Source organism: Euphorbia lathyris, chromosome 6, assembly GCF_963576675.1.
Source record: "Euphorbia lathyris chromosome 6, ddEupLath1.1, whole genome shotgun sequence".
Lineage (NCBI taxonomy): Eukaryota > Viridiplantae > Streptophyta > Magnoliopsida > Malpighiales > Euphorbiaceae > Euphorbia > Euphorbia lathyris.
This window is the reverse complement of record NC_088915.1, coordinates 78611486-78621591: the sequence shown is the minus strand read 5'-3', so window position 1 is coordinate 78621591 and position 10106 is coordinate 78611486.

Below are 10106 nucleotides of genomic sequence, written 5' to 3'. Positions count from 1 at the left end.
TATCTGCTAAGTATGCTCAGTGCCAACATTAAGATCCCCGCTTCAAGTATGGACAAGGGAATGCAGGTCTTCCAAGGTCTTAGAGAGAGTACGAGTCAACTCCAACTATACTCCTCAAAACTGACTCGTGTTGTTCAACAGGGAATCTTCTATGCTCCTTCTCCTCCCTCCCATGATGCTGGCAAAATGGGGGAGAAAGAACGAACTCAACAGAAAAAGGGGGAGATATCTAAGCCAGCTGCCGGAACTCAGCAGAAGCCTGGTTCAACTTCTGTTGACCCGAGCACCCACACTCAGCAACAACGCACTGCCCAAACCAAACCTAAGTCGAATCAAGTTCAAGCCAACATTTGGAAATAGTGCTAGCAATAATCTATAGTGCTTGTAACTTGTATTTTATGGCATGTTAAGCTGAGTTATATAATTTATAAGCATCGTTCATTCAAACTGACTTTATATGCGATGCTTAATTGTTGTGCTTATATGCTGATCTGTCATACTTAACTAATCATTGAACAACAAATTGAATCTTGTGAACATAAGGAATATACAAGTAAAATATACCCAACATACAACTCTAATACCTATAATTGACACTGAGTAATAACTAAATGTTCCAAGCATTGACCTGCTTTTGAAAGCTGACCTAGGCTCATCTGAAATAGATCTTGGAAGGTCTAGAATTGAACTAAGTCAGAAAAGGAATGTCTTAAATTCACTCGATTAAATCTTAGAAGGTTTATAGTTAATTTAAGTCAATAGATGCAACCCTTGCGGGGGAGTAACTTCAGAAGTATAAAAGGTAAAACAATCATGGGGAACTTCAATGCTGAGTTCCAAAATTAAATACTTTTGCCAACATCAAAATGGGGGAGTTTGTTGAAACACCTTTCCACATGATTTTGATTTGACAAAATTATTTAAGTTAATCCCATGATTAAGACAATTAAATTTAAGTGCTTTGATTTAATTGTACTAATGTGTTTGTTCAATGTTGAGTATATTTATAAATGAGAACAGAAATAAAAAAGTAAGACAGAATGAAGTCAGTATGAGCCACAGAAGCTGAGTAGAACACAACTCAGCATCATAGAAGAAAAGTCCTCTTCTGAACAAACGCTTGAAGACGAAGCTGACCGAAGAAGCTGAGTAGAACGTAACTCAGCCTCGTCAAAGATAAAGATCAAAGGAAACGTCAATTAAGTCAAGCTGAGTATTCGACAGGACAGCACCAATGATCCGTTAACTAGAAGACAAAGCCCGACAAAGGTTTGCACCAATTCAGAAGCCTCAGAATTACGCCAAGAGACCTTTTCGAGACGCATGGATCACCTGACGCTTTGCAAGAAGACAAACCTGGCGCTAGAAGACGAAACCTGGCGCAAGAAGATGAAACTGGCAAGCCTGGCGACTGCTAATTTCAGACGACAGGATTAGCCTGCAAATCTGTATGCTGACCAATGAATGACGCAAGAAGACCGTTTGAATTCAACGGATATGTCTGAATTCAAATGATTGAAGTATCAGATTCTACTATAAAAGGACAAGTTCATCACTTGGATCCTTAGCCGATTTACAAAAAGAAAAGGCAAGTAAAAACAGAAAAGAAAATCATCACAAGAGTGAAAATCCAAAAGAGAAGCTGTCTGATTAGAAAAAGCAATTTCTTACACCCAAATCCAATCTCTGTGTAAAACTCTAAAGTGAATTTGTATTCATCTAAAGTGTTCTTCATCTAGAAAGAACAAATTTGTATCAATTGTAAAGATTGAGAGAGTGGTGCTGAGTACTCGGTTTTAGTACTCAGCGGTAGAGAAAATCTGAGTGTTCGGTTATAGCGCTCAGTAGGATTGAGTAGACGAATAGAGGACGATACTCTTGCATACTCAATTGCTTTGTAAACGATTTGTGCTCTACCTTTAAAGAGCTCAGTAGTGGATTGAAAAAGCCCGGAAGGATTTTGGGGACTGGACGTAGGTGGTGAGGCCGAACCAGGATAAGACTGCTGAGTAATCTCTAACCCTTCTCTTGATATATATATGTATGTGTTGCTTGCTTAAATTACTCAGTATATAATTTGTATAAACCAACTCTGAGTAATTAGAGTGCTGAGTTGGAAGCTGACCTTAAGTGTCATTTCCCAACTCACAAGTGAAACAGTTCTAGTCAGCCTCGGACTAAAACTGTCTTGCATCGCGCTCAGCCTTACTGACCAAAACTGAGTGAAGTTATTTAAAGAATTAAATTAAGTCATCATAATTAAGCGAAAAAGTTACATTAGTTCCTAACCCCCCCCTTTGGAACTAATCCTATTACATTATACAGGACCAACAGATAGTAGAGGCCACAGCGGGGGTCTGGCTGTGTTTTGGAAAAATAAAGATGATTTCTCAATCACCGGGTATTCTGACCATCATATCGAAATCAATGCTCACATTAATTCAGAGGGTGATTGGAGAATTGTGGGTTTTTACGGCTTTCCCAACCGTTCTGATCAGCACCTATCATGGAACTTAATGCAACGTATCGCTTTTCAGTCGATTCTACCCACGGTCTTCATTGGGGACTTCAATTGTCTTCTTGAATCATCTGAAAAAAGAGGGGGACAACCTTATCCTCCTTACTTAATGAACAACTTAGACAGATACACCTGGGAACGAGGCCGCGGAACTGTCAATTGGATCAAGGAAAAACTTGATAGAGCTTTCGGTACGGATTCCTGGTTCACTCATTTTGGTAATCACAAACTTATCAACTTAATCTCAGCCTACTCAGATCACTCGCCTATTTTGCTAAATTTTAATAGTGAACAATCCAGAAGGAAAAACAGATCGTTTAAATTTGATATGGCTTGGCTAAGTGAGGGAGATTTCTCGGAGTTCGTTCAAAAGGGTTGGGATACAGATAAGGGAGCTTCTCTCACGGCTCGCCTTGCGTCGTGTTCGAAGGCTATGGATCAATGGGGCAGAAAATACAGAAGACGATTCACTGTGAGAATTGAAGGCTGTAAAAAAACACTTGAAAGGCTGCGCTCGAGTTCAGATCAGGGAGAGGTAAAACGTTTTCTGGCAGTAAAAAGTCAACTTGAAAGTTTGCTTGAACAGGAAGAATTATCATTGAAACAGAGAGCTAAAGCCTTCTGGTTAAAAGGCGGGGATAACAATTCCAAATATTTCCATGCCTGTATAAAAACTAGAAGAAATCAGAACACTATTCAGCGAATCAGGGGCGAAGACGGGGATTGGGTTGAAGGACAAACTCCTTTGGGCAATTTAATTCAACAATATTTCATCCAGGTTTTTTCCTCTAATTCCTTAAGCGAGTATTCTGATGTTAATATTCTTGATCAGATTGTGACAACAGATATGAATGATAACTTGATTGCTCCTTTTGATATCTCTGAATTCAAGTTTGCTATCTCACAAATGCATGATGATAAAGCCCCGGGGATGGACGGTCTCAATCCCGGCTTTTATCAACATTTCTGGAATCTTATTGATCGGGATATTTTTACGGCTTGCTCTGGATGGCTTGATAGATGTGAATTTCCTGCCAACCTAAACGATTCTATTCTGGTTCTAATTCCTAAATGTGAGCAGCCCGAATGGATTAAAGATCTCAGACCCATTGCACTCTGCAATGTTCTGTACAAATTGGTTGCCAAAGTGTTAGCCAACAGACTCAAGTTAATTCTTTCGGACATAATATCTGAGAGCCAATCCGCTTTTGTTCCGGGTCACTCCATTATCGACAATGTGCTCGTTGCTTTTGAATCTCTTCACTACATGAAGCACCGTAATAGAGGTATTGCGGGCAATGTTGCTCTCAAAATCGACATTAGCAAGGCATACGATAGAGTTGACTGGGGTTTCCTCAAGGTTGTACTAGATAGATTGGGTTTTCATGAGAAGTGGGTATCCTGGATGATGCTATGTGTGACTACGGTTTCTTATTCAGTGGCGGTTAATGGGGAGCTGGTTGGACCTTTCAATCCTAGTCGAGGGCTGCGACAGGGCAATCCTTTATCCCCTTATCTCTTCATCCTATGTACTGAGGTTTTTTCAAAGCTTATGTATCAAGCGGAAAGGGTTGGTCTCATAAACGGATGCAGAATCCATCCTAGAGCTCCTTCTGTATCACATCTTTTATTCGCGGATGACTCTTTCCTGTTTTTTAGTGCCACCACTGAGGAAACTAATACAATATTGGGATATCCTACACAAATATGAACTCGCCTCGGGTCTTGCCATTAATCTACAAAAATCGGGCATCTTCTTCAGCCCAAATGTTCAACAGGAACTTAGAGTGTCTATCCAGAACCTGTTGGAGGTCACTGCGCCTTTGGATACGAGCTGGTATCTTAGACTTCCTATGATGGTCGGAAAGTCAAAAAGGGCTATTTTTAGCTTCTTAAAAGATAGATTAAGGAAGCGCTTTAACACATGGGGAACCAAATTCCTGTCTAATGCTGGTAAAGACGTTCTTCTGAAGTCTGTGGCTCAAGCCTTGCCCACATATTGCATGCGTGCTTTCCTTCTTCCTAGGACTCTATGTGATGAGCTTCAAAGGATGATGAACTCCTTCTGGTGGGGTATGAAAACCGAAGGTATGAGAGGGATTAATTGGTTCACGTGGAATCGTCTTTGCGGACCTAGGAATTGTGGAGGTCTGGGCTATAAACATCTTCATTCCTTCAATTTATCTTTACTGGGAAAACAAGGGTGGAACTTCATCAATAAACCAAATGCTCTAGTTAGCCGTTTGTTCAAAGCAAAATATTTTCCGCAAGATAGCTTTCTTTCCTCCAAACTGGGCAATAATCCTAGTTTAGTTTGGAGGAGTATTTGGAGTTCTAGAGAGGTTCTACGGTTGGGTCTAAGATGGCGCATCGGGGATGGTAACAATATCCTAATTTGGAAGGATCCCTGTCTTGACAAAGACAAAGATCTCATTCCCATTCCAAGTAATTATGTTGTAAATACATGTACAAAAGTTTCTGATCTCTTTGTTGCAGGGGAAAAAAGATGGAATGTGAATGCTGTGGAGGAGCTGTTCAATATGGAAGATGCTAGGGTGATTATGAATATGTTAATTCCCCAAAGGAGTTTGGATGATCGGCTGATATGGCAATTCACCAAAGACGGAGTGTATACCTCAAAATTTGGATATAAAGCTTATGAAGAGCAAAATCAAATTGTTACTGAGATGGCGGGGTGGAAAAGTATGTGGCAGTTGCGTATCCCTCCAAAAATAAAATTTTTCCCGTGGAAGGCTGTTTCCAACTGTTTACCGACCAGACTTAATCTTCATTCTAGGGGCATGGATGTTCCATTAACATGTACCATTTGTGAGAAGGAGATTGAGCATACTTGGCATTTATTTATGCAATGTCAGTATGCTGCGGAATGTTGGAATCAAGCTGGAATTAATCTCCATTGGGATGCCGACGCTGAATTTGGGGATTATCTCCTTCTGCTCTGTACGCAAAGAACTGGAATTTGGATTGACAAAGTGGCATGTATCTTGTGGAGTATTTGGGGGCAACGAAATGAAAAGCTTTGGAATGATAGATTGATGCCCCCAAGATTAGCTGTATTACAATGGATGAATTTTCTAATAAATTGGAAAAAAAGTCAGGAGAAAGCACCTTCTGTTTCCTGTTCGAGTGAGGCCGAATCGTTACTGCTGAATCCGACGGTAGCTCCTACTCTTGGACCTGCAACAACGTTTGGTGCTGTCAATACAAATCAAACATCAACTATGAGTTCGAATAATGCAATTACCGACCAGATCGACATGTTGGCAGTGGACTGCCCAATAATTTCACATTCTATTCGCCGGATTTCAAGAGAAGCTGACGAGGGGGAGGTAACGAGACAGATCTTGGGAAGCATCTGGGAGAGACCTGAGGCGGGTCGACTTGTCTACAACATTGACACTGCTATCTTCGGGGAATCCGGTTGCTATGGTTAGGGTGGGATCCTCCAAAATGAAATGGGTGAGTTTATGGCTTGTAAATCGGGATTCACTAGGGGATTTCAGCCGGTCAAGATAGCGGAGGCTCTTGCGCTTAGAGAAGGACTATTGTGGATTTTGGATCTGGAGCAGGAACGAGTCTGTTTTAGAACAGATTCAAAGGTAGTAGTAGATGGGGTGAACGGAGTAAGAACTGATCTCACTTCATTTGGGGTTTTGATCGATGATTGCAAGGAGTTATTGAGAGCGAGACCTGATTTTCGGATTTCATTTTGTCCTAGATTAGCGAATATTGCATCTCATACAATAGCTAGAGCGGCTTATTCCAATGCTAATCCTTTTTTATCTTTTATAATCCCGTCTTTTTTAAATTCTGTAATTCTTCAAGAACTGGTTACTGATTAATAGAAGTTGTTCTTATTTTCAAAAAAAAAAAGAAAAATGAAATGAATAATGTTATGATACGGTTTTCATGTTTATTTTGATCATCATGGTCTTTTTTTTTCTGAAAAGTGATCACTATGGGTTTTAATGTGTATAATTATAATTAATTAAGAGTTTGATGTGTCAAATTAAAATATTAAAGACTTAATTAACAAAATCAAAGGATTAGAGACTTTGGAATATTTTTTCGTATATGTTTTCCTTAGAATATTAGGTCAATGCAAAAGACTTACTAATTTTTTTTTGAATAAACGCAAACTTTTATTAGCTGGAATCAGCAAGAAGAATTGAATACAAAAACGGAGGAGTGCCAAACCACTCTTCACGATCAGACACAGAAAGGAAGCTCATAATCATCTTTGTTAAACGTTCAATTCTTCTTGCTGATTCCAACTTACAGGAGATTGAACATGAAAAACAGTATATTTGATATACAAAAAGTTTGCATCTTCAATTCTTCACGATTAGCGAATATTAGCTGATTCCACAATAAAGAGGCAGAAACAGAAAAGGCTTCCAACTTACAGGTTCTAAATCTCTTGAAACGCCAGTTCAATTTGCTGCTAATTTACTTTTTTCAGTTATTCACAGAAATGCTTCTGCTACCCATTATGATCTTGTATCTTTTTCTTATCATGATTCTCTGATTGAATGTTGGAAGTGAAGATGAAGATCAACTTTGGTATTTAGTTTGAATTTTTTATTCCCCACTGATGAGAAACGAGGAAGATGAAGCGCGATAGTTTTTTTTGAAAGAAGAAGCGCGGTAGTTTATTTTTAATAATCGTGTTTTTCTTTTAATTCTTCATTTCAAATTATTATTGATAACTTGTGGAAAAATCCTTGATCAGAGCACTTCCCTGTGAGGCGCCGTTGGGATCGGCCGGGGACACTCCGATGCCAAAGTCAGTAATATTTCTGAGAATAAACTGTAAGCACAAAAGTAGAGAATCAGTAAGTGTACCTTTGATCCTAGGAAGCTGGGGTATTTATATAGGTTTCTGTAACCTTCAGCATTAATGGGGAAGCAGGTGAAGAGTTGTGCCATTACTCATCTTTGATTGCTATCAATTCTCCATTAATCCCAGCATTTATCATTAAAACCCTCAGAGTTGAGGTATTCGAACAGTCAAGTCTTTATTCCCCTTTAATGGCTATTAATTGCCATTTAATTGTATTTATTCCCATTCATGGATGGTAATAAAGGCGCCTTTTGGTATTCTTGGATCCGTCAAGGCGTATGTACGCTCTCCTTGAGAACAATGGCGGGTCTCCATCACTCGCTCTCATCGGGCGTATCTCGTTATGGCGTATCTCGCCATGGTCCACGTGGTGTGGCATAATGCTAGAAACTCCTTCCTTTTCCTCATTATTTGCATATTCACCCCTGCATTAATTATCATTAATTCCACATTAATCATGCATAAATATCTCTTTTAGAAGAAATAATGGTTTGCCATTATTTCTATTAATTTTCCCTTATTCCTTATTCAAGAATAATTTGGGTTGTTATCAGAAGCCCCCCCTAATGGTATAAAAAGCTCTTTAGGGCTGTCTAAATGGTGTTTTATTTTTCTATCTTGGAGGAAAGTGGACCCGTCCTAGATGGGGGATCATATATGGAAATGATGCGCCTTTTGGGGCTTCCTTATGCGGGATCTTATGAACAAGATCCGCCCTATGTGGGATCATATATGGATATGATGCACTTTTAGGGGCTTTTGCTTCCTTGTGGATAGGTGGCCAACCGTATCCATTGTTATCCTCTAGGGGCTTCTTGAGAGTTATATTTCCTTTAGAAAGGGAATAACCCGCCCTTTATGGGACCATTTGTTCCTATGACATAGGATTATGATTCGCCTTAGGGACTTCTTTTGTTCAGTTCTGCCATATTGAGGAGAATGACCCGCACTTAGGGATCAGTAAGAATGATCAGCCATTTAGGGACTTTTGTGCATTTTGTGGAGGCGAGACTTTGTTATTTCTATGATGAAGATGAGGATTCATTACTTTGATGAAAACGAGACTTCATTGTTTGGATAAAGACGAGACTTCATTAATTGGATGAAGACGAGACTTCATTAATTGGATGAAGATGAGGCTTCATTGATTGGATGAAGACGAGGCTTCATGAATTGGATGAAGACGAGGCTTCATGAATTTGATGAAGACGAGGCTTCATTGTTTGGAGATGAAGATGAGGCTTCATTGTTTGGAGATGAAGACGAGGCTTCATTACTTGGAGATGAAGACGAGGCTTCATTACTTAGAGATGAAGACGAGGCTTCATTATTTTGATGATGAAGACGAGGCTTCATTATTTGGATGAACCCTTTGCTTTCCAGAACTATTTTTACTAATGCATTATATCTTTTAGCAAGTAATTTTCTAGAATCTGGTTTAGGATTTCTCTGATTGTTTAGGGTAGGTGGCCAGCCGTACCCCAATGTGTGAACCTTTGTGAAGGTTTAGAAGCTTTTATTCCTGGTGAGGAAGTTAAGCTGCCTTAGGCGATCGATTTGCTTCCTATCTTTGAGGTGAATCGATCCGTCGCCAGGTCTTGAGACTCTTCTTTGGGAAGAGTATTTGAGAGTGTAAAGTTCTCACGTCTGAGAAATGTTTTAACTTTGTCTTTGACGGCAATCAATTGTTTCCTATCTTTGAGGTAGATCGATCCGCCGCTGAGATTATTGTCCGATTGTTTGCAAAACTTAAGTACAATTGTTTTAATCCTTATGGTTGCCATTTACTTTTACGTTTGCGTAAGTAAATATATAAGTTTGTAGGATTTAATATGGAGTAGGTGGCCAGCCATACTCCGTTGTGCGAACCTTTGTGAAGGTTTGAAGCTGTTCTATTCCTTCTAGAGGAAGTAAAGCTGCCTAGGGGATCAACTTGCTACCTATCTTTGAGGTGAAGCGATCCGCCCGTAGGACTTGTGAACCCTTCTTTGGGAAGGGAGTGAGAGAGTGTAAAGTCCTTGCGTCCAAGGAATGTTTTAACTCTTTCTCGAATGGTGATCATCTAAAGATGGATCCGCCCATGAGAGTGTTCTCCTATCTTTGAGGAGAAAGTTGAGGGTGTAATGATCTCATGTTTGAGACGATTTTAACCCGCTTTTGATGGTGGTCAATCCTTTTCCTGTCTTTGATGAGAGAGTTGAGCTCATTTGAAAGCTCCTGAGGGTCTGTGCTTCTTATCTTTATGGAAAGGGGATCCGCCCGTGATGGGATCAATTGTCCTATCTTTGAGGTAATTGATCCACCTGTGGAACTTTTCATTCGCCAGCCACTGGGCGTATATCAGCACTAAAAGTAGGCAAATGAATATAAGAAGTATGGCGAGAAAGAATAAATTATAAAATATAGGATACTATAACAGTTTAATGCACATATAAGAATATGTAAAAATACTGATTTTTAGGCCCATGGTTCCGTCTTTTCTGAGCAACTAGAACCGCATCCTCAATGATGTTTAACTTATGAGTAATCACATATGGGCTTACTCCTGTGGGGATCTCATTCTCCTATGTAAATACGCTTTCAGACTCAATGAGAACTTTTTTAACATCCTCTTTGATCTCAAGTTTTAATCCTTTGGCGATCCGCACCCGCTTTCCATCAGCAATAAGGAGCGTTTCTGTGTCGCCCAAAGCTGTAGTGACAAGTTAATATTTCTCACCTTCG